This window comes from Cherax quadricarinatus, chromosome 35, assembly GCF_038502225.1.
Source record: "Cherax quadricarinatus isolate ZL_2023a chromosome 35, ASM3850222v1, whole genome shotgun sequence".
Lineage (NCBI taxonomy): Eukaryota > Metazoa > Arthropoda > Malacostraca > Decapoda > Parastacidae > Cherax > Cherax quadricarinatus.
Window position 1 is genome coordinate 26,119,085 of NC_091326.1, and position 23,892 is coordinate 26,142,976.

A 23,892-nucleotide genomic window follows, 5' to 3' on the forward strand; every position below is an offset into this window, starting at 1 on the left:
TGTCTCACGGTCTCTCTGACCGTGGTAACACCCGGTGGTATACGTGTTCCGTGCTACACTGTCTCACGGTCTCACTGACCGTGGTAACACCCGGTGGTATACGTGTTCCGTGCTACACTGTCTCACGGTCTCACTGACCGTGGTAACACCCGGTGGTACACGTGTTCCGTGCTACACTGTCTCACGGTCTCACTGACCGTGGTAACACCCGGTGGTACACCTGTTCCGTGCTACACTGTCTTTCGGTCTCTCTGACCTTGGTAACACCCGGTGGTATACGTGTTCCGTGCTACACTGTCTCTCGGTCTCTCTGACTTTGGTAACACCCGGTGGTACACGTGTTCCGTGCTACACTGCCTCACGGACTCACTGACCGTGGTAACACTCGGTGGTACACGTGTTCCGTGCTACACTGCCTCACGGTCTCACTGACCGTGGTAACACCCGGTGGTATACGTGTTCCGTGCTACACTGCCTCACGGTCTCACTGACCATGGTAACACCCGGTGGTACACGTGTTCCGTGCTACTCTGTCTCACGGTCTCACTGACCGTGGTAACACCCGGTGGTATACGTGTTCCGTGCCACACTGTCTCACGGTCTCACTGACCATGGTAACACCCGGTGGTATACGTGTTCCGTGCTACACTGTCTAACGGTCTCTCTGACCTTGGTAACACCCGGTGGTATACGTGTTCCGTGCTACACTGTCTCAAGGTCTCTCTGACCGTGGTAACACCCGGTGGTATACGTGTTCCGTGCTACACTGTCTCACAGTCTCTCTGACCTTGGTAACACCCGGTGGTATATGTGTTCCGTGCTAAACTGTCTCACGGTCTCTCTGACCGTGGTAACACCCGGTGGTATACGTGTTCCGTGCCACACTGTCTCACGGTCTCTCTGAGCGTGGTAACACCTGGTGGTATAGGTGTTCCGTGCTGCACTGTCTCACGGTCTCTCTGACCTTGGTAACACCCGGTGGTATACGTGTTCCGTGCTATACTGTCTCACGGTCTCTCTGACCGTGGTGATACCCGGTGGTATATGTGTTCCGTGGTACACTGTCTCACGGTCTCTCTGACCGTGGTAACACCCGGTGGTATACGTGTTCCGTGCCACACTGTCTCACGGTCTCTGTGACCGTGGTAACACCAGGTGGTACACGTGTCCGTGCTTCAGTGTCTCACGGTCTCTCTGACCTTGTTAACACCCGGTGATATACGTGTTCCGTGCTACACTGCCTCACGGTCTCACTGACCGTGGTAACACCCGGTGGTATACGTGTTCCGTGCTACACTGTCTCACGGTCTCTCTGACCTTGGTAACACCCGGTGGTATACGTGTTCCGTGCTACACTGTCTCACGGTCTCTCTGACCGTGGTAACACCCGGTGGTATACGTGTTCCGTGCTACACTGTCTCACGGTCTCTCTGACCGTGGTAACACCCGGTGGTATACGTGTTCCGTGGTACACTGTCTCACGGTCTCTCTGTCCGTGGTAACACCCGGTGGTATACGTGTTCCGTGCTACACTGTCTCACGGTCTCACTGACCGTGGTAACACCCGGTGGTATACGTTTTCCGTGCTACACTGTCTCACGGTCTCACTGACCATGGTAACACCCTGTGGTACACGTGTTCCGTGCTACACTGTCTCACGGACTCACTGACCGTGGTAACACCCGGTGATGTACGTGTTCCGTGCTACACTGCCTCACGGTCTCACTGACCGTGGTAACACCCGGTGGTGCACGTGTTCCGTGCTACACTGTCGCACGGTGTCACTGACCGTGGTAACACCCGGTGGTACACGTGTTCCGTGCTACACTGCCTCACGGTCTCACTGACCGTGGTAACACCCGGTGGTATACGTGTTCCGTGCTACACTGTCTCACGGTCTCACTGACCGTGGTAACACCCAGTGGTACACGTGTTCCGTGCTACACTGTCTCACGGTCTTACTAACCGTGGTAACACCCGGTGGTATACGTGTTCCGTGCTACACTGCGTCACGGTCTCACTGACCGTGGTAACACTCGGTGGTATACGTGTTCCGTGCTACACTGTCTCACGGTCTCACTGACCGTGGTAACACCCGGTGGTACACGTGTTCCGTGCTACACTGTCTCACGGTCTCACTGACCGTGGTAACACCCGGTGGTACACGTGTTCCGTGCTACACTGCCTCACGGTCTCACTGACCGTGGTAACACCCGGTGGTATACGTGTTCCGTTCTACACTGTCTCACGGTCTCACTGACCGTGGTAACACTCGGTGGTATACGTGTTCCGTGCTACACTGTCTCACTGTCTCACTGACCGTGGTAACACTCGGTGGTACACGTGTTCCGTGCTACACTGTCTCGGTCTCTCTGACCTTGGTAACACCCGGTGGTACACGTGTTCCGTGCTACACTGTCTCACGGTCTCACTGACCGTGGTAACACCCGGTGGTACACGTGTTCCGTGCTACACTGTCTCACGGTCTCTCTGACCGTGGTAACACCCGGTGGTATACGTGTTCCGTGCTACACTGTCTCACGGTCTCACTGACCGTGGTAACACCCGGTGGTATACGTGTTCCGTGCTACACTGTCTCACGGTCTCACTGACCGTGGTAACACCCGGTGGTACACGTGTTCCGTGCTACACTGTCTCACGGTCTCACTGACCGTGGTAACACCCGGTGGTACACGTGTTCCGTGCTACACTGTCTCACGGTCTCTCTGACCGTGGTAACACCCGGTGGTATACGTGTTCCGTTCTACACTGTCTCACGGTCTCACTGACCGTGGTAACACTCGGTGGTATACGTGTTCCGTGCTACACTGTCTCACTGTCTCACTGACCGTGGTAACACCCGGTGGTATACGTGTTCCGTGCTACACTGTCTCTCGGTCTCTCTGACTTTGGTAACACCCGGTGGTACACGTGTTCCGTGCTACACTGCCTCACGGACTCACTGACCGTGGTAACACTCGGTGGTACACGTGTTCCGTGCTACACTGCCTCACGGTCTCACTGACCGTGGTAACACCCGGTGGTATACGTGTTCCGTGCTACACTGCCTCACGGTCTCACTGACCATGGTAACACCCGGTGGTACACGTGTTCCGTGCTACTCTGTCTCACGGTCTCACTGACCGTGGTAACACCCGGTGGTATACGTGTTCCGTGCCACACTGTCTCACGGTCTCACTGACCATGGTAACACCCGGTGGTATACGTGTTCCGTGCTACACTGTCTAACGGTCTCTCTGACCTTGGTAACACCCGGTGGTATACGTGTTCCGTGCTACACTGTCTCACGGTCTCTCTGACCGTGGTAACACCCGGTGGTATACGTGTTCCGTGTTACACTGTCTCACAGTCTCTCTGACCTTGGTAACACCCGGTGGTATATGTGTTCCGTGCTAAACTGTCTCACGGTCTCTCTGACCGTTGTAACACCCGGTGGTATACGTGTTCCGTGCTACACTGCCTCACGGTCTCACTGACCGTGGTAACACCCGGTGGTGCTCGTGTTCCGTGCTACACTGTCGCACGGTGTCACTGACCGTGGTAACACCCGGTGATATACGTGTTCCGTGCTACACTGTCTCACGGTCTCACTGACCGCGGTAACACCCGGTGGTACACGTTTTCAGTGCTACACTGTCTCACGGTCTCACAGACCGTGGTAACACCCGGTGGTACACGTGTTCCGTGCTACACTGTCTCACGGTCTCTCTGACCTTGGTAACACCCGGTGGTACACGTGTTCCGTGCTACACTGCCTCACGGTCTCACTGACCTTGGTAACACCCGGTGGTATACGTGTTCCGTGCTACACTGTCTCACGGTCTCACTGACCGTGGTAACACCCGGTGGTACACGTGTTCCGTGCTACACTGTCTCACGGTCTTACTAACCGTGGTAACACCCGGTGGTATACGTGTTCCGTGCTACACTGCCTCACGGTCTCACTGACCGTGGTAACACTCGGTGGTATACGTGTTCCGTGCTACACTGTCTCACGGTCTCACTGACCGTGGTAACACCCGGTGGTACACGTGTTCCGTGCTACACTGTCTCACGGTCTCACTGACCGTGGTAACACCCGGTGGTACACGTGTTCCGTGCTACACTGCCTCACGGTCTCACTGACCGTGGTAACACCCGGTGGTATACGTGTTCCGTGCTACACTGTCTCACGGTCTCACTGACCGTGGTAACACTCGGTGGTATACGTGTTCCGTGCTACACTGTCTCACGGTCTCACTGACCGTGGTAACACTCGGTGGTATACGTGTTCCGTGCTACACTGTCTCACGGTCTCACTGACCGTGGTAACACCCGGTGGTACACGTGTTCCGTGCTACACTGTCTCACGGTCTCACTGACCGTGGTAACACCCGGTGGTACACGTGTTCCGTGCTACACTGTCTCACGGTCTCTCTGACCTTGGTAACACCCGGTGGTATACGTGTTCCGTGCTACACTGTCTCACGGTCTCACTGACCCTGGTAACACCCGGTGGTATACGTGTTCCGTGCTACACTGTCTCACGGTCTCACTGACCGTGGTAACACCCGGTGGTACACGTGTTCCGTGCTACACTGTCTCACGGTCTCACTGACCGTGGTAACACCCGGTGGTACACCTGTTCCGTGCTACACTGTCTCTCGGTCTCTCTGACCTTGGTAACACCAGGTGGTATACGTGTTCCGTGCTACACTGTCTCTCGGTCTCTCTGACTTTGGTAACACCCGGTGGTACACGTGTTCCGTGCTACACTGCCTCACGGACTCACTGACCGTGGTAACACTCGGTGGTATATGTGTTCCGTGCTAAACTGTCTCACGGTCTCTCTGACCGTGGTAACACCCGGTGGTATACGTGTTCCGTGCTACACTGCCTCACGGTCTCACTGACCGTGGTAACACCCGGTGGTGCTCGTGTTCCGTGCTACACTGTCGCACGGTGTCACTGACCGTGGTAACACCCGGTGATATACGTGTTCCGTGCTACACTGTCTCACGGTCTCACTGACCGCGGTAACACCCGGTGGTACACGTTTTCAGTGCTACACTGTCTCACGGTCTCACAGACCGTGGTAACACCCGGTGGTACACGTGTTCCGTGCTACACTGTCTCACGGTCTCTCTGACCTTGGTAACACCCGGTGGTACACGTGTTCCGTGCTACACTGCCTCACGGTCTCACTGACCTTGGTAACACCCGGTGGTATACGTGTTCCGTGCTACACTGTCTCACGGTCTCACTGACAGTGGTAACACCCGGTGGTACACGTGTTCCGTGCTACACTGTCTCACGGTCTTACTAACCGTGGTAACACCCGGTGGTATACGTGTTCCGTGCTACACTGCCTCACGGTCTCACTGACCGTGGTAACACTCGGTGGTATACGTGTTCCGTGCTACACTGTCTCACGGTCTCACTGACCGTGGTAACACCCGGTGGTACACGTGTTCCGTGCTACACTGTCTCACGGTCTCACTGACCGTGGTAACACCCGGTGGTACACGTGTTCCGTGCTACACTGCCTCACGGTCTCACTGACCGTGGTAACACCCGGTGGTATACGTGTTCCGTGCTACACTGTCTCACGGTCTCACTGACCGTGGTAACACTCGGTGGTATACGTGTTCCGTGCTACACTGTCTCACGGTCTCACTGACCGTGGTAACACCCGGTGGTACACGTGTTCCGTGCTACACTGTCTCACGGTCTCACTGACCGTGGTAACACCCGGTGGTACACGTGTTCCGTGCTACACTGCCTCACGGTCTCACTGACCGTGGTAACACCCGGTGGTATACGTGTTCCGTGCTACACTGTCTCACGGTCTCACTGACCGTGGTAACACTCGGTGGTATACGTGTTCCGTGCTACACTGTCTCACGGTCTCACTGACCGTGGTAACACCCGGTGGTATACGTGTTCCGTGCTACACTGCCTCACGGTCTCACTGACCGTGGTAACACTCGGTGGTATACGTGTTCCGTGCTACACTGTCTCACGGTCTCACTGACCGTGGTAACACCCGGTGGTACACGTGTTCCGTGCTACACTGTCTCACGGTCTCACTGACCGTGGTAACACCCGGTGGTACACGTGTTCCGTGCTACACTGCCTCACGGTCTCACTGACCGTGGTAACACCCGGTGGTATACGTGTTCCGTGCTACACTGTCTCACGGTCTCACTGACCGTGGTAACACTCGGTGGTATACGTGTTCCGTGCTACACTGTCTCACGGTCTCACTGACCGTGGTAACACTCGGTGGTACACGTGTTCCGTGCTACACTGTCTCGGTCTCTCTGACCTTGGTAACACCCGGTGGTACACGTGTTCCGTGCTACACTGTCTCACGGTCTCACTGACCGTGGTAACACCCGGTGGTACACGTGTTCCGTGCTACACTGTCTCACGGTCTCTCTGACCTTGGTAACACCCGGTGGTATACGTGTTCCGTGCTACACTGTCTCACGGTCTCACTGACCCTGGTAACACCCGGTGGTATACGTGTTCCGTGCTACACTGTCTCACGGTCTCACTGACCGTGGTAACACCCGGTGGTACACGTGTTCCGTGCTACACTGTCTCACGGTCTCACTGACCGTGGTAACACCCGGTGGTACACCTGTTCCGTGCTACACTGTCTCTCGGTCTCTCTGACCTTGGTAACACCAGGTGGTATACGTGTTCCGTGCTACACTGTCTCTCGGTCTCTCTGACTTTGGTAACACCCGGTGGTACACGTGTTCCGTGCTACACTGCCTCACGGACTCACTGACCGTGGTAACACTCGGTGGTACACGTGTTCCGTGCTACACTGCCTCACGGTCTCACTGACCGTGGTAACACCCGGTGGTATACGTGTTCCGTGCTACACTGCCTCACGGTCTCACTGACCATGGTAACACCCGGTGGTACACGTGTTCCGTGCTACTCTGTCTCACGGTCTCACTGACCGTGGTAACACCCGGTGGTATACGTGTTCCGTGCCACACTGTCTCACGGTCTCACTGACCATGGTAACACCCGGTGGTATACGTGTTCCGTGCTACACTGTCTAACGGTCTCTCTGACCTTGGTAACACCCGGTGGTATACGTGTTCCGTGCTACACTGTCTCACGGTCTCTCTGACCGTGGTAACACCCGGTGGTATACGTGTTCCGTGTTACACTGTCTCACAGTCTCTCTGACCTTGGTAACACCCGGTGGTATACGTGTTCCGTGCCACACTGTCTCACGGTCTCTCTGAGCGTGGTAACACCTGGTGGTATAGGTGTTCCGTGCTGCACTGTCTCACGGTCTCTCTGACCTTGGTAACACCCGGTGGTATACGTGTTCCGTGCTATACTGTCTCACGGTCTCTCTGACCGTGGTGATACCCGGTGGTATATGTGTTCCGTGGTACACTGTTTCACGGTCTCTCTGACCGTGGTAACACCCGGTGGTATACGTGTTCCGTGCCACACTGTCTCACGGTCTCTGTGACCGTGGTAACACCTGGTGGTACACGTGTCCGTGCTTCTGTGTCTCACGGTCTCTCTGACCTTGTTAACACCCGGTGGTATACGTGTTCCGTGCTACACTGTCTCACGGTCTCTCTGACCTTGGTAACACCCGGTGGTATACGTGTTCCGTGCTACACTGTCTCACGGTCTCTCTGACCGTGGTAACACCCGGTGGTATACGTGTTCCGTGGTACACTGTCTCACGGTCTCTCTGTCCGTGGTAACACCCGGTGGTATACGTGTTCCGTGCTACACTGTCTCACGGTCTCACTGACCGTGGTAACACCCGGTGGTATACGTTTTCCGTGCTACACTGTCTCACGGTCTCACTGACCATGGTAACACCCTGTGGTACACGTGTTCCGTGCTACACTGTCTCACGGACTTACTGACCGTGGTAACACCCGGTGATATATGTGTTCCGTGCTACACTGCCTCACGGTCTCACTGACCGTGGTAACACCCGGTGGTGCACGTGTTCCGTGCTACACTGTCGCACGGTGTCACTGACCGTGGTAACACCCGGTGATATACGTGTTCCGTGCTACACTGTCTCACGGTCTCACTGACCGTGGTAACACCCGGTGGTACACGTTTTCAGTGCTACACTGTCTCACGGTCTCACAGACCGTGGTAACACCCGGTGGTACACGTTTTCCGTGCTACACTGTCTCACGGTCTCACTGACCGTGGTAACACCCGGTGGTACACGTGTTCCTTGCTACACTGTCTCTCGGTCTCTCTGACCTTGGTAACACCCGGTGGTACACGTGTTCCGTGCTACACTGCCTCACGGTCTCACTGACCTTGGTAACACCCGGTGGTACACGTGTTCCGTGCTACACTGCCTCACGGTCTCACTGACCGTGGTAACACCCGGTGGTATACGTGTTCCGTGCTACACTGTCTCACGGTCTCACTGACCGTGGTAACACCCGGTGGTACACGTGTTCCGTGCTACACTGCCTCACGGTCTCACTGACCGTGGTAACACCCGGTGGTATACGTGTTCCGTGCTACACTGTCTCACGGTCTCACTGACCGTGGTAACACTCGGTGGTACACGTGTTCCGTGCTACACTGTCTCGGTCTCTCTGACCTTGGTAACACCCGGTGGTACACGTGTTCCGTGCTACACTGTCTCACGGTCTCACTGACCGTGGTAACACCCGGTGGTACACGTGTTCCGTGCTACACTGTCTCACGGTCTCTCTGACCGTGGTAACACCCGGTGGTATACGTGTTCCGTGCTACACTGTCTCACGGTCTCACTGACCGTGGTAACACCCGGTGGTACACGTGTTCCTTGCTACACTGTCTCACGGTCTCACTGACCGTGGTAACACCCGGTGGTACACGTGTTCCTTGCTACACTGTCTCACGGTCTCACTGACCGTGGTAACACCCGGTGGTACACCTGTTCCGTGCTACACTGTCTCTCGGTCTCTCTGACCTTGGTAACACCAGGTGGTATACGTGTTCCGTGCTACACTGCCTCACGGTCTCACTGACCATGGTAACACCCGGTGGTACACGTGTTCCGTGCTACTCTGTCTCACGGTCTCTCTGACCGTGGTAACACCCGGTGGTATACGTGTTCCGTGCCACACTGTCTCACGGTCTCACTGACCATGGTAACACCCGGTGGTATACGTGTTCCGTGCTACACTGTCTAACGGTCTCTCTGACCTTGGTAACACCCGGTGGTATACGTGTTCCGTGTTACACTGTCTCACAGTCTCTCTGACCTTGGTAACACCCGGTGGTATACGTGTTCCGTGTTACACTGTCTCACGGTCTCTCTGACCGTGGTAACACCCGGTGGTATACGTGTTCCGTGTTACACTGTCTCACAGTCTCTCTGACCTTGGTAACACCCGGTGGTATATGTGTTCCGTGCTAAACTGTCTCACGGTCTCTCTGACCGTGGTAACACCCGGTGGTATACGTGTTCCGTGCCACACTGTCTCACGGTCTCTCTGAGCGTGGTAACACCTGGTTGTATAGGTGTTCCGTGCTGCACTGTCTCACGGTCTCTCTGACCTTGGTAACACCCGGTGGTATACGTGTTCCGTGCTATACTGTCTCACGGTCTCTCTGACCGTGGTGATACCCGGTGGTATATGTGTTCCGTGGTACACTGTCTCACGGTCTCTCTGACCGTGGTAACACCCGGTGGTATACGTGTTCCGTGCCACACTGTCTCACGGTCTCTGTGACCGTGGTAACACCAGGTGGTACACGTGTCCGTGCTTCAGTGTCTCACGGTCTCTCTGACCTTGTTAACACCCGGTGGTACACGTGTTCCGTGCTACATTGTTTCACGGTCTCTCTGACCTTGGTAACACCCGGTGGTATACGTGTTCCGTGCTACACTGTCTCACGGTCTCTCTGACCTTGGTAACACCCGGTGGTATACGTGTTCCGTGCTACACTGTCTCACGGTCTCTCTGACCTTGGTAACACCCGGTGGTATACGTGTTCCGTGCTACAGTGTCTCACGGTGTCAGTGACCTTGGTAACACCCGGTGGTATACGTGTTCCTTCCTTCGCTGTCTCACGGTCTCTCTGACCGTGGTAACACCCGGTGGTATACGTGTTCCGTGCTACAATGTCTCACGGTCTCACTGACCGTGGCAACACCCGGTGGTACACGTGTTCCGTGCTACACTGTCTCGGTGTCTCTGAGACCGTGGTAACACCCGGTGGTATACGTGTTCCGTGCTACACTGTCTCACGGTCTCACTGACCGTGGTAACACCCGGTGGTACACCTGTTCCGTGCTACACTGTCTCTCGGTCTCTCTGACCTTGGTAACACCAGGTGGTATACGTGTTCCGTGCTACACTGCCTCACGGTCTCACTGACCATGGTAACACCCGGTGGTACACGTGTTCCGTGCTACTCTGTCTCACGGTCTCTCTGACCGTGGTAACACCCGGTGGTATACGTGTTCCGTGCCACACTGTCTCACGGTCTCACTGACCATGGTAACACCCGGTGGTATACGTGTTCCGTGCTACACTGTCTAACGGTCTCTCTGACCTTGGTAACACCCGGTGGTATACGTGTTCCGTGTTACACTGTCTCACAGTCTCTCTGACCTTGGTAACACCCGGTGGTATACGTGTTCCGTGTTACACTGTCTCACGGTCTCTCTGACCGTGGTAACACCCGGTGGTATACGTGTTCCGTGTTACACTGTCTCACAGTCTCTCTGACCTTGGTAACACCCGGTGGTATATGTGTTCCGTGCTAAACTGTCTCACGGTCTCTCTGACCGTGGTAACACCCGGTGGTATACGTGTTCCGTGCCACACTGTCTCACGGTCTCTCTGAGCGTGGTAACACCTGGTTGTATAGGTGTTCCGTGCTGCACTGTCTCACGGTCTCTCTGACCTTGGTAACACCCGGTGGTATACGTGTTCCGTGCTATACTGTCTCACGGTCTCTCTGACCGTGGTGATACCCGGTGGTATATGTGTTCCGTGGTACACTGTCTCACGGTCTCTCTGACCGTGGTAACACCCGGTGGTATACGTGTTCCGTGCCACACTGTCTCACGGTCTCTGTGACCGTGGTAACACCAGGTGGTACACGTGTCCGTGCTTCAGTGTCTCACGGTCTCTCTGACCTTGTTAACACCCGGTGGTACACGTGTTCCGTGCTACATTGTTTCACGGTCTCTCTGACCTTGGTAACACCCGGTGGTATACGTGTTCCGTGCTACACTGTCTCACGGTCTCTCTGACCTTGGTAACACCCGGTGGTATACGTGTTCCGTGCTACACTGTCTCACGGTCTCTCTGACCTTGGTAACACCCGGTGGTATACGTGTTCCGTGCTACAGTGTCTCACGGTGTCAGTGACCTTGGTAACACCCGGTGGTATACGTGTTCCTTCCTTCGCTGTCTCACGGTCTCTCTGACCGTGGTAACACCCGGTGGTATACGTGTTCCGTGCTACAATGTCTCACGGTCTCACTGACCGTGGCAACACCCGGTGGTACACGTGTTCCGTGCTACACTGTCTCGGTGTCTCTGAGACCGTGGTAACACCCGGTGGTATACGTGTTCCGTGCTACACTGTCTCACGGTCTCACTGACCGTGGTAACACCCGGTGGTACACGTGTTCCGTGCTACACTGTCTCACGGTCTCACTGACCGTGGTAACACCCGGTGGTATACGTGTTCCGTGCTACACTATCTCACGGTCTCACTGACCGTGGTAACACCCGGTGGTATACGTGTTCCGTGCTACACTATCTCACGGTCTCACTGACCGTGGTAACACCCGGTGGTATACGTGTTCCGTGCTACACTATCTCACGGTCTCACTGACCGTGGTAACACCCGGTGGTATACGTGTTCCGTGCTACACTATCTCACGGTCTCACTGACCGTGGTAACACCCGGTGGTATACGTGTTCCGTGCTACACTATCTCACGGTCTCACTGACCGTGGTAACACCCGGTGGTATACGTGTTCCGTGCTACACTATCTCACGGTCTCACTGACCGTGGTAACACCCGGTGGTATACGTGTTCCGTGCTACACTATCTCACGGTCTCACTGACCGTGGTAACGTATAATGACGGACAAGGTTACCATATTTACTAGATTTAATGAGAATCTTTGACGCTGCCAGTGTTCCTGCCTCCTCTCCTAGAGATACGTATTATTATTATTATTATTATTATTATTATTATTATTATTATTATTATTATTATTATTATTATTATTATTATTATTATTATTATTATTATTATTATTATTATTTTTATTATTATTATTATTAATATTATTATAATTATTATTATTATTATTATTATTATTATTATTATTATTATTATTATTATTATTATTATTATTATTATTACTATTATTATTATTATTATTATTATTATTATTATTATTATTATTTTTATTATTATTATTATTATTATTATTATTATTATTATTATTATTATTATTATTACTATTATTATTATTATTATTATTATTATTATTATTATTATTATTATTATTATTATTATTATTATTATTATTATTATTATGTTTATTATTATTATTATTATTTGTATTTTTAGTATTATAATAACAATGTTAATATCAATAATAATAATAATAATAATAATAACAATAATAATAATAATAATTATAATACTATCAATAATATCAATAATAATAATACTAATAATAATAATAATTAAATTTCTCTCCTGGACAAGGAAGCTTAATTATAATTCATAAATTATTTATATGAGTGAGAAAAATAACCTTGAAATATAGAGATATTTACTTATAAAATGTTAAACTTTTTACTTTCTATACCTCCCTTCCTTCCTTCCTTCTTTCCTTCCTCTCTTCTTTCCTTCCACCCTTCTTTATTTCCTCTCTTTCTCCCTCTCTCCCTTCCGTCCTACATCCCTTCCTCTCTCCCTCTCTCACTTTATTTCTTCTATCACTTCCTCCTCTATCCCACTCTCCTACCTTCTCTCCCTCCCTTCTTTTTTCTTTTCCTTCTTCCCTCCCACCTTCTCTTTCTCCCTCCCTCCCTCCTCTATCTCCCACCTTCCCTCCCGCTCTCCTCCCTTATACATACGCTCCCTGACATAATTCACCTCAATCATAACAAACATTAAAGTACGATGTTTTCCTCCAGGAATTCATACTATACATTTACAATGAAAGAAAAACGTGCATTTTAATCTCTCTATTCCGCTCAAACGAGAATTAATTGGATTTACTATATAAACAAACTTCAAATATTCTCCACGACCAGCAGAGTCGTATCATTTAAAATTAAGATCTTTCTAAAAAAAATCTTATTTATGTTAATATAAAAAATAATAGTTTTGTTCCAAAAGAACCTTAGGAAACTTTCCTAACCTTATTATAACAAGTGCAATTTAATTTAGCCTAATCCAACTAAATATATATTAGGTAAGCTTACAATAATTTAATAATAAAACAAACACAATGATATATAATTTTTCGTTAGGTTCAGAATAATTTTTACGAAATTACTGCATACACAAATTTATACATATATATATATATATATATATATATATATATATATATATATATATATATATATATATATATATATATATATATATATATATATATATATATATATATATATATATATATATATATATATATGTATGTATGTATGTATATATATTTATATGTGTGTGTGTGTGTTTGTGTGTGTGTTTGTGTGTGTGTGTGTGTGTGTGTGTGTGTGTGTGTGTGTGTGTGTGTGTGTGTGTGTGCAAACAATTACAGACAAGCGACCTTAACTACGCAAGACAAACCACGGGAGATGGGAAGGGTTAAACCTATAGTTCCAGTATTTTCACACTTCTCAGTGCGTGATCACTAGCTATGCAATGTTACGAGAGAGCAACTCAAATTATGGGTTATACAAGCTCGATAGCTATTTAGTAGTGTGTATTGTACACAATTTTAAACAACAATGCGATACAAAATCACAGGATTGTTCATTATGCCAGGTGCGTTGATGGATTGGTGACGTTCGACCTGTGTCTACACAACAAAACTTCACGCTATGTCAGTTGTGAAGGGTTATATAACGCGTTTAGCTGTTACTGTACCATACAGTGACAGGTACACAAGATTACGGGATAGCATAGGTAGAGGGGTTAGAGGGTATTAGTAGAAATTTAGGTCATAGAAATATTATCAGAATGGTTTAGAAGATTCCCAAGTAAGGCATATTAACCGACACCGAGAAGGATAGTAGACAATATTTAGGAAGAGATATTCTGAATGTCATCAGTGTCATCAGCAAAGAGCAACTGTGACAACTCCCACTTTGTGTGTGATTCTTTATCTTTTAACTCCACGCCTCTTGTCAAGACCCTCGCATTTACTTCTCTTACAACCCCATTTATAAATATATTAAACAACCACGGTGACATCATACATCCTTGTCTAAGGCCTACTTTTACTGGGAAATAATTTCCCTCTTTCCTATATATTCTAACTTGAGCCTCACTATCCTCGTAAAAACTCTTCACTGCTTTCAGTAACCTACCTCCTACACCATACACCTGCAACATCTGCCACATTGCCCCCCTATCCACCCTGTCATACGCCTTTTCCAAATCCATAAATGCCACAAAGACCTCTTTAGCCTTATCTAAATACTGCTCACTTATATGTTTCACTGTAAACACCTGGTCCACACACCCCCTACCTTTCCTAAAGCCTCCTTGTTCATCTGCTATCCTATTCTCAGTCTTACTTTTAATTCTTTCAATAATAACTCTACCATACACTTTACCAGGTATACTCAACAGACTTATCCCCCTATAATTTTTGCACTCTCTTTTGTCCACTTTGCCTTTATACAAAGGAACTATGCATGCTCTCTGCCAATCCCTAGGTACCTTACCCTCTTCAATACATTTATTAAATAATTGCACCAACCACTCCAAAACTATATCCCCACCTGCTTTTAACATTTCTATCTTTATCCCATCAATCCCGGCTGCTTTACCCCCTTCCATTTTACCTACTGCCTCACAAACTTCCCCCACACTCACAACTGGCTCTTCCTCACTCCTACAAGATGTTATTCCTCCTTGCCCTATACACGAAATCACAGCTTCCCTATCTTCATCAACATTTAACAATTCCTCAAAATATTCCCTCCATCTTCCCAATACCTCTAACTCTCCATTTAATAACTCTCCTCTCCTATTTTTAACTGACAAATCCATTTGTTCCCTAGGCTTCCTTAACTTGTTAATCTCACTCCAAAACTTTTTCTTATTTTCAGCAAAATTTGTTGATAACATCTCACCCACTCTCTCATTTGCTCTCTTTTTACATTGCTTCACCACTCTCTTAACCTCTCTCTTTTTCTCCATATACTCTTCCCTCCTTGCATCACTTCTACTTTGTAAAAACCTCTCATATACTAACTTTTTCTCCCTTACTACTCTCTTTACATCATCATTCCATCAATCGCTCCTCTTCCCTCCTGCACCCACTTTCCTGTAACCACAAACTTCTGCTGAACACTCTAACACTACATTTTTAAACCTACCCAATACCTCTTCGACCCCATTGCCTATGCTCTCATTAGCCCATCTATCCTCCAATAGCTGTTTATATCTTTCCCTAACTGCCTCCTCTTTTAGTTTATAAACCTTCGCCTCTCTCTTCCCTGATGCTTCTATTCTCCTTGTATCCCATCTACCTTTTACTCTCAGTGTAGCTACAACTAGAAAGTGATCTGATATATCTGTGGCCCCTCTATAAACATGTACATCCTGAAGTCTACTCAACAGTCTTTTATCTACCAATACATAATCCAACAAACTACTGTCATTTCGCCCTACATCATATCTTGTATACTTATTTATCCTCTTTTTCTTAAAATGTGTATTACCTATAACTAAACCCCTTTCTATACAAAGTTCAATCAAAGGGCTCCCATTATCATATACACCTGGCACCCCAAACTTACCTACCACACCCTCTCTAAAAGTTTCTCCTACTTTAGCATTCAGGTCCCCTACCACAATTACTCTCTCACTTGGTTCAAAGGCTCCTATACATTCACTTAACATCTCCCAAAATCTCTCTCTCTCCTCTGCATTCCTCTCTTCTCCAGGTGCATACACGCTTATTATGACCCACTTATCGCATCCAACCTTTACTTTAATCCACATAATTCTTGCATTTACACATTCATATTCTCTTTTCTCCTTCCATAACTGATCATTCAACATTACTGCTACCCCTTCCTTTGCTCTAACTCTCTCAGATACTCCAGATTTAATCCCATTTATTTCCCCCCACCGAAACTCCTCTACCCCCTTCAGCTTTTTTCGCTTAGGGCCAGGACATCCAACTTCTTTTCATTCATAACATCAGCAATCATCTGTTTCTTGTCATCTGCACTACATCCACGCACACTCAAGCATCCCAGTTTTATAAAGTTTTTCTTCTTTGCTGATGACACTGTGCTCTTGGGAGATTCTGAAGAGAAGTTGCAGAGATTGGTGGATGAATTTGGTAGGGTGTGCAAAAGAAGAAAATTAAAAGTGAATACAGGAAAGAGTAAGGTTATGAGGATAACAAAAATATTAGGTGATGAAAGATTGGATATCAGATTGGAGGGAGAGAATATGGAGGAGGTGAATGTATTCAGATATTTGGGAGTGGAGGTGTCAGCGGATGGGTCTATGAAGGATGAGGTGAATCATAGAATTGATGAGGGGAAAAGGGTGAGTGGTGCACTTAGGAGTCTGTGGAGACAAAGAACTTTGTCCTTGGAGGCAAAGAGCGGAATGTATGAGAGTATAGTTTTACCAACACTCTTATATGGGTGTGAAGCATGGGTGATGAATGTTGCAGCGAGGAGAAGGCTGGAGGCAGTGGAGATGTCACGTCTGAGGGCAATGTGTGGTGTGAATATAATGCAGAGAATTCGTAGTTTGGAAGTTAGGAGGAGGTGAGGGATTACGAAAACTGTTGTCCAGAGGGCTGAGGAAGAGTTGTTGATGTGGTTCGGACATGTAGAGAGAATGGAGCGAAACAGAATGACTTCAAGAGTGTATCAGTCTGTAGTGGAAGGAAGGCGGTGTAGGGGTCGGCCTAGGAAAGGTTGGAGGGAGGGGGTAAAGGAGGTTTTGTGTGCGAGGGGCTTGGACTTCCAGCAGGCATGCGTGAGCGTGTTTGATAGGAGTGAATAGAGACGAATGGTTTTTAATACTTGACGTGCTGTTGGAGTGTGAGCAAAGTAACATTTATGAAGGGGTTCAGGGAAACCGGCAGGCCGGACTTGAGTCCTGGAGATGGGAAGTACAGTGCCTGCACTCTGAAGGAGGGGTGTTAATGTTGCAGTTTAAAAACTGTAGTGTAAAGCACCCTTCTGGCAAGACAGTGATGGAGTGAATGATGGTGAAAGTTTTTCTTTTTCGGGCCACCCTGCCTTGGTGGGAATCGGCCAGTGTGATAATAAAAAAAAATATTCTGAGTACCCCTGGGAACATTCTAGTACCTCAGTGGAGGACATTTAAACTGACAAAGATCACATTCTGTTCCTTTCTTTTATTAATTAAAAAGTTACACAAAATTATAGCAATCCATATATATAGTATCCAATGATAATATTTTCTCAAATCACATGACCTGATATAAGCGGCTAGAAAAAGCTTGGGGCTGGCTATTATATCTTCTAATTTCATACTTGACATCTCAGAAACCCTCCTACCCCATATGGGGAGAAGAGGGATGATGGTGGTGCAGGGTTGGTACCGACCTTTTGGCCACATTCTGAGAGAAGCTGCGGCCGGTGATACACCCGCACTGCGCTACTCTGAGAACACTCCCCCTGCTTTAGTTGCTCCCTTGCAACACTGCACAGCGCCTGATGATGCACTGAGATGTGTGAAAGTACTTGAGCTAAAGATTTCCACCCCCTGTGACTTATCTTGCATATATACATACATATATATATATATATATATATATATATATATATATATATATATATATATATATATATATATATATATATATATATATATATATATATATATATATATATATATATATGAATATATATGTGTGTGTGTGTATGTGTGAACATAACGAAAAAAAATATATTTCATTGTGTTTGCTTATTACGTAGCTACATACAGGTAAACTTATGTAAAATATACTTAGATGGATTAGGTTGAATTAAATTGCTCTTATTATAATAAAGTTAAGTAAGTTTTCTAAGGCACTTTTGGTACAAAAACTATTAATTTTTATATGAACATAAATGAGAAAAACATATCTTTAAACATGTAAGAGAAAATTTTAGAAAGGACTTAATAGCTTATAATTTTCCTGAGTTGAGTGAGCCCTTAATTAAATACTGGACGGCTTGATGCCAGAGCCGGTCCTCTCTTATAATAATATTAATAATATTTCTTCATTTCTATATGTATAAGGTATAGCTGACATCAATGACATACTATCATATAGAAAGCCGCTTGTTATGCTGAGTATTTCCCGCAAATTAGGTCAGTTTTGTCCAGGATGCGACCCACACCAGTCCACTAACACCCAGGTACCCATTGTATACTGATGAGTGAACAGAGACCGAAGGTATATTGGGGAAACACGTCTTAATGTTTTCCAGCCATACCGAGGGTTTGATCTCCGGACCTCAGTGTGTGAGTTGAGTGTCTGGTAGCGATCCAGCTACGGGATACCATCTGTGGCTATCTCTTGTTACTTCTGAGTAACTTTACTGAATGGAGTTCAAATTTCAGTCCTTGGTTAATTACTACTAGGTGAAGGTTCCTTGAGTAATTGACAGGTGGTGATGGTGGTAGTGGTGGTGATGGTGGTAGTGGTGGTGATGGTGGTAGTGGTGGTGATGGTGGTAGTGGTGGTGATGGTGGTAGTGGTGGTGATGGTGGTAGTGGTGGTGATGATGGTAGTGGTGGTGATGGTGGTAGTAGTGGTGATGGTGGTAGTAGTGGTAGTGGTGGTAGTGTTAGTGATGGTGGTAGTAGTGGTAGTGGTGGTAGTGTTAGTGATGGTGGTAGTAGTGGTAGTGGTGGCAGTGTTAGTGATGGTGGTAGTAGTGGTAGTGGTGGTAGTGTTAGTGATGGTGGTAGTAGTGGTAGTGGTGGTAGTGGTGGTAGTGGTGGTGATGGTGGTAGTGGTGGTGATGGTGGTAGTGGTGGTGATGGTGGTAGTGGTGGTGATGGTGGTAGTGGTGGTGATGATGGTAGTGGTGGTGATGGTGGTAGTGGTGGTGATGGTGGTAGTGGTGGTGATGGTGGTAGTGGTGGTGATGGTGGTAGTGGTGGTGGTGGTGGTGATGGTGGTAGTGGTGGTGATGGTGGTAGTGGTGGTGATGGTGGTAGTGGTGGTGATGGTGGTAGTGGTGGTGATGGTGGTAGTGGTGGTGATGGTGGTAGTGGTGGTGATGGTGGTAGTGGTGGTGATGGTGGTAGTGGTGGGGATGGTGGTAGTGGTGATGGTGGTAGTGGTGGTGATGGTGGTAGTGGTGGTGATGGTGGTAGTGGTGGTGATGGTGGTAGTGGTGGTGATGGTGGTAGTGGTGGTGATGGTGGTAGTGGTGGTGATGGTGGTAGTGGTGGTGATGGTGGTAGTAGTGGTAGTGGTGGTAGTGGTGGTGATGGTGGTAGTGGTGGTGATGGTGGTAGTGGTGGTGATGGTGGTAGTGATGGTGATGGTGGTAGTGGTGGTGATGGTGGTAGAGGTAGTGATGGTGGTAGTGGTGGTGATGGTGGTAGTGGTGGTGATGGTGGTAGTGGTGGTGATGGTGGTAGTGGTGGTGATGGTGGTAGTGGTGGTGATGGTGGTAGTGGTGGTGATGGTGGTAGTGGTGGTGATGGTGGTAGTGGTGGTGATGTTGGTAGTGGTGGTGATGGTGGTAGTGGTGGTGATGGTGGTAGTAGTGGTAGTGGTGGTAGTGGTGGTGATGGTGGTAGTGTTGGTGATGGTGGTAGTGGTGGTGATGGTGGTAGTGATGGTGATGGTGGTAGTGGTGGTGATGGTGGTAGAGGTAGTGATGGTGGTAGTGGTGGTGATGGTGGTAGTGGTGGTGATGGTGGTAGTGCTGGTGATGGTGGTAGTGGTGGTGATGGTGGTAGTGGTGGTGATGGTGGTAGTGGTGGTGATGGTGGTAGTAGTGGTGATGGTGGTAGTGCTGGTGATGGTGGTAGTGGTGGTGATGGTGGTAGTGGTGGTGATGGTGGTAGTGGTGGTGATGGTGGTACTGGTGGTGATGGTGGTAGTGGTGGTGATGGTGGTAGTAGTGGTAGTGGTGGTGATAGTGGTAGTGGTGGTGATGGTGGTAGTGGTGGTGATGGTGGTAGTAGTGGTAGTGGTGGTAGTGGTGGTGATGGTGGTAGTGGTGGTGATGGTGGAAGTGGTGGTGATGGTGGAAGTGGTGGTGATGGTGGTAGTGGTGGTGATGGTGGTAGTGGTGGTGATGGTGGTAGTGGTGGTGATGGTGGTAGTAGTGGTAGTGGTGGTGATAGTGGTAGTGGTGGTGATGGTGGTAGTGGTGGTGATGGTGGTAGTAGTGGTAGTGGTGGCAGTGGTGGTGATGGTGGTAGTGGTGGTGATGGTGGTAGTGGTGGTGATAGTGGTAGTGGTGGTGATGGTGGTAGTGGTGGTGATGATGGTAGTGGTGGTGATGGTGGTAGTGGTGGTGATGGTGGTAGTAGTGGTAGTGGTGGCAGTGGTGGTGATGGTGGTAGTGGTGGTGATGGTGGTAGTGGTGGTGATGGTGGTAGTGGTGGTGATGGTGGTAGTGGTGGTGATGATGGTAGTGGTGGTAGTGGTGGTAGTGGTGGTGATGGTGGTAGTGGTGGTGCTGGTGGTAGTGGTGGTGATGGATGTAGTGCTGTTGATGGTGGTAGTGGTGGTGATGTTGGTAGTGGTGGTAGTGGTGGTGATGGTGGTAGTGGTGGTGATGGTGGTAGTGGTGGTGATGATGGTAGTGGTGGTGATGGTGGTAGTGGTGGTGATTATGGTAGTGGTGGTAGTGGTGGTAGTGGTGGTAGTGGTGGTAGTGGTGGTGATGGTGGTAGTGGTGGTGATGGTGGTAGTGGTGGTAATGGATGTAGTGCTGGTGATGGTGGTAGTGGTGGTGATGGTGGTAGTGGTGGTGATGGTGGTAGTAGCGGTGATGGTGGTAGGGTTGGTGATGATGGTAGTGGTGGCGATGGTGGTAGTGGTGGTGATGGTGGTAGTGGTGGTGATGGTGGCAGTGGTGGTGATGGTGGTACTGGTGATGATGGTGGTAGTGGTGGTGATGGTGGTAGTGGTGGTGATGGTGGTAGTAGTGGTGATGGTGGTAGTGGTGGTGATGGTGGTGGTGATGGTGGTGGTGGTGGTGATGGTGGTAGTGGTGGTAGTGGTAGTGATGGTGGTAGTGGTGGTGATGGTGATAGTGGTGGTAGTGGTGGTGATGGTGGTAGTGGTGGTGATGGTGGTAGTGGTGGTGATGGTGGTAGTGGTAGTCATGGTGGTAGTGGTAGTCATGGTGGTAGTGGTGGTGATGGTGGTAGTGGTAGTCATGGTGGTAGTGGTAGTCATGGTGGTAGTGGTAGTCATGGTGGTAGTGGTAGTCATGGTGGTAGTGGTGGTGATGGTGGTAGTGGTAGTCATGGTGGTAGTGGTAGTCATGGTGGTAGTGGTAGTCATGGTGGTAGTGGTAGTCATGGTGGTAGTGGTAGTGATGGTGGTAGTGGTAGTCATGGTGGTAGTGGTAGTCATGGTGGTAGTGCTAGTCATGGTGGTAGTGGTAGTCATGGTGGTAGTGGTAGTCATGGTGGTAGTGGTAGTCATGGTGGTAGTGGTAGTCATGGTGGTAGTGGTAGTCATGGTGGTAGTGGTAGTCATGGTGGTAGTGGTAGTGATGGTGGTAGTGGTAGTCATGGTGGTAATGGTAATCATGGTGGTAGTGGTAGTCATGGTGGTAGTGGTAGTCATGGTGGTAGTGGTAGTCATGGTGGTAGTGGTAGTCATGGTGGTAGTGGTAGTCATGGTGGTAGTGGTAGTCATGGTGGTAGTGGTAGTCATGGTGGTAGTGGTAGTCATGGTGGTAGTGGTAGTCATGGTGGTAGTGGTAGTCATGGTGGTAGTGGTAGTCATGGTGGTAGTGGTAGTCATGGTGGTAGTGGTAGTCATGGTGGTAGTGGTAGTCATGGTGGTAGTGGTAGTCATGGTGGTAGTGGTAGTCATGGTGGTAGTGGTGGTGATGGTGGTAATGGTAGTCATGGTGGTAGTGGTAGTCATGGTGGTAGTGGTAGTCATGGTGGTAGTGGTAGTCATGGTGGTAGTGGTAGTGATGGTGGTAGTGGTAGTCATGGTGGTAATGGTAGTCATGGTGGTAGTGGTAGTCATGGTGGTAGTGGTGGTGATGGTGGTAGTGGTAGTCATGGTGGTAGTGGTAGTCATGGTGGTAGTGGTAGTCATGGTGGTAGTGGTGTTGATGGTGGTAGTGGTAGTCATGGTGGTAGTGGTAGTCATGGTTTTAGTGGTAGTCATGGTGGTAGTGGTAGTCATGGTGGTAGTGGTAGTGATGGTGGTAGTGGTAGTCATGGTGGTAATGGTAGTCATGGTGGTAGTGGTAGTCATGGTGGTAATGGTAGTCATGGTGGTAGTGGTAGTCATGGTGGTAGTGGTAGTCATGGTGGTAGTGGTGGTGATGGTGGTAGTGGTAGTCATGGTGGTAGTGGTAGTCATGGTGGTAGTGGTAGTCATGGTGGTAGTGGTAGTCATGGTGGTAGTGGTAGTCATGGTGGTAGTGGTAGTCATGGTGGTAGTGGTAGTCATGGTGGTAGAGGTAGTCATGGTGGTAGTGGTAGTCATGGTGGTAGTGGTAGTCATGGTGGTAGTGGTAGTCATGGTGGTAATGGTAGTCATGGTGGTAGTGGTAGTCATGGTGGTAGTGGTAGTCATGGTGGTAGTGGTAGTCATGGTGGTAGTGGTAGTCATGGTGGTAGTGGTGGTGATGGTGGTAGTGGTAGTCATGGTGGTAGTGGTAGTCATGGTGGTAGTGGTAGTCATGGTGGTAGTGGTAGTCATGGTGGTAGTGGTAGTCATGGTGGTAGTGGTAGTCATGGTGGTAGTGGTAGTCATGGTGGTACAGGTAGTCATGGTGGTAGTGGTAGTCATGGTGGTAGTGGTAGTCATGGTGGTAGTGGTAGTCATGGTGGTAATGGTAGTCATGGTGGTAGTGGTAGTCATGGTGGTAGTGGTAGTCATGGTGGTAGTGGTAGTCATGGTGGTAGTGGTAGTCATGGTGGTAGTGGTAGTCATGGTGGTAGTGGTAGTCATGGTGGTAGTGGTAGTCATGGTGGTAGTGGTAGTCATGGTGGTAGTGGTGGTGATGGTGGTAGTGGTAGTCATGGTGGTAGTGGTAGTCATGGTGGTAGTGGTGGTGATGGTGGTAGTGGTAGTCATGGTGGTAGTGGTAGTCATGGTGGTAGTGGTAGTCATGGTGGTAGTGGTAGTCATGGTGGTAGTGGTAGTCATGGTGGTAGTGGTAGTCATGGTGGTAGTGGTAGTCATGGTGGTAGTGGTGGTGATGGTGGTAGTGGTAGTCATGGTGGTAGTGGTAGTCATGGTGGTAGTGGTAGTCATGGTGGTAGTGGTAATCATGGTGGTAGTGGTAGTCATGGTGGTAGTGGTAGTCATGGTGGTAGTGGTAGTCATGGTGGTAGAGGTAGTCATGGTGGTAGTGGTAGTCATGGTGGTAGTGGTAGTCATGGTGGTAGTGGTAGTCATGGTGGTAATGGTAGTCATGGTGGTAGTGGTAGTCATGGTGGTAGTGG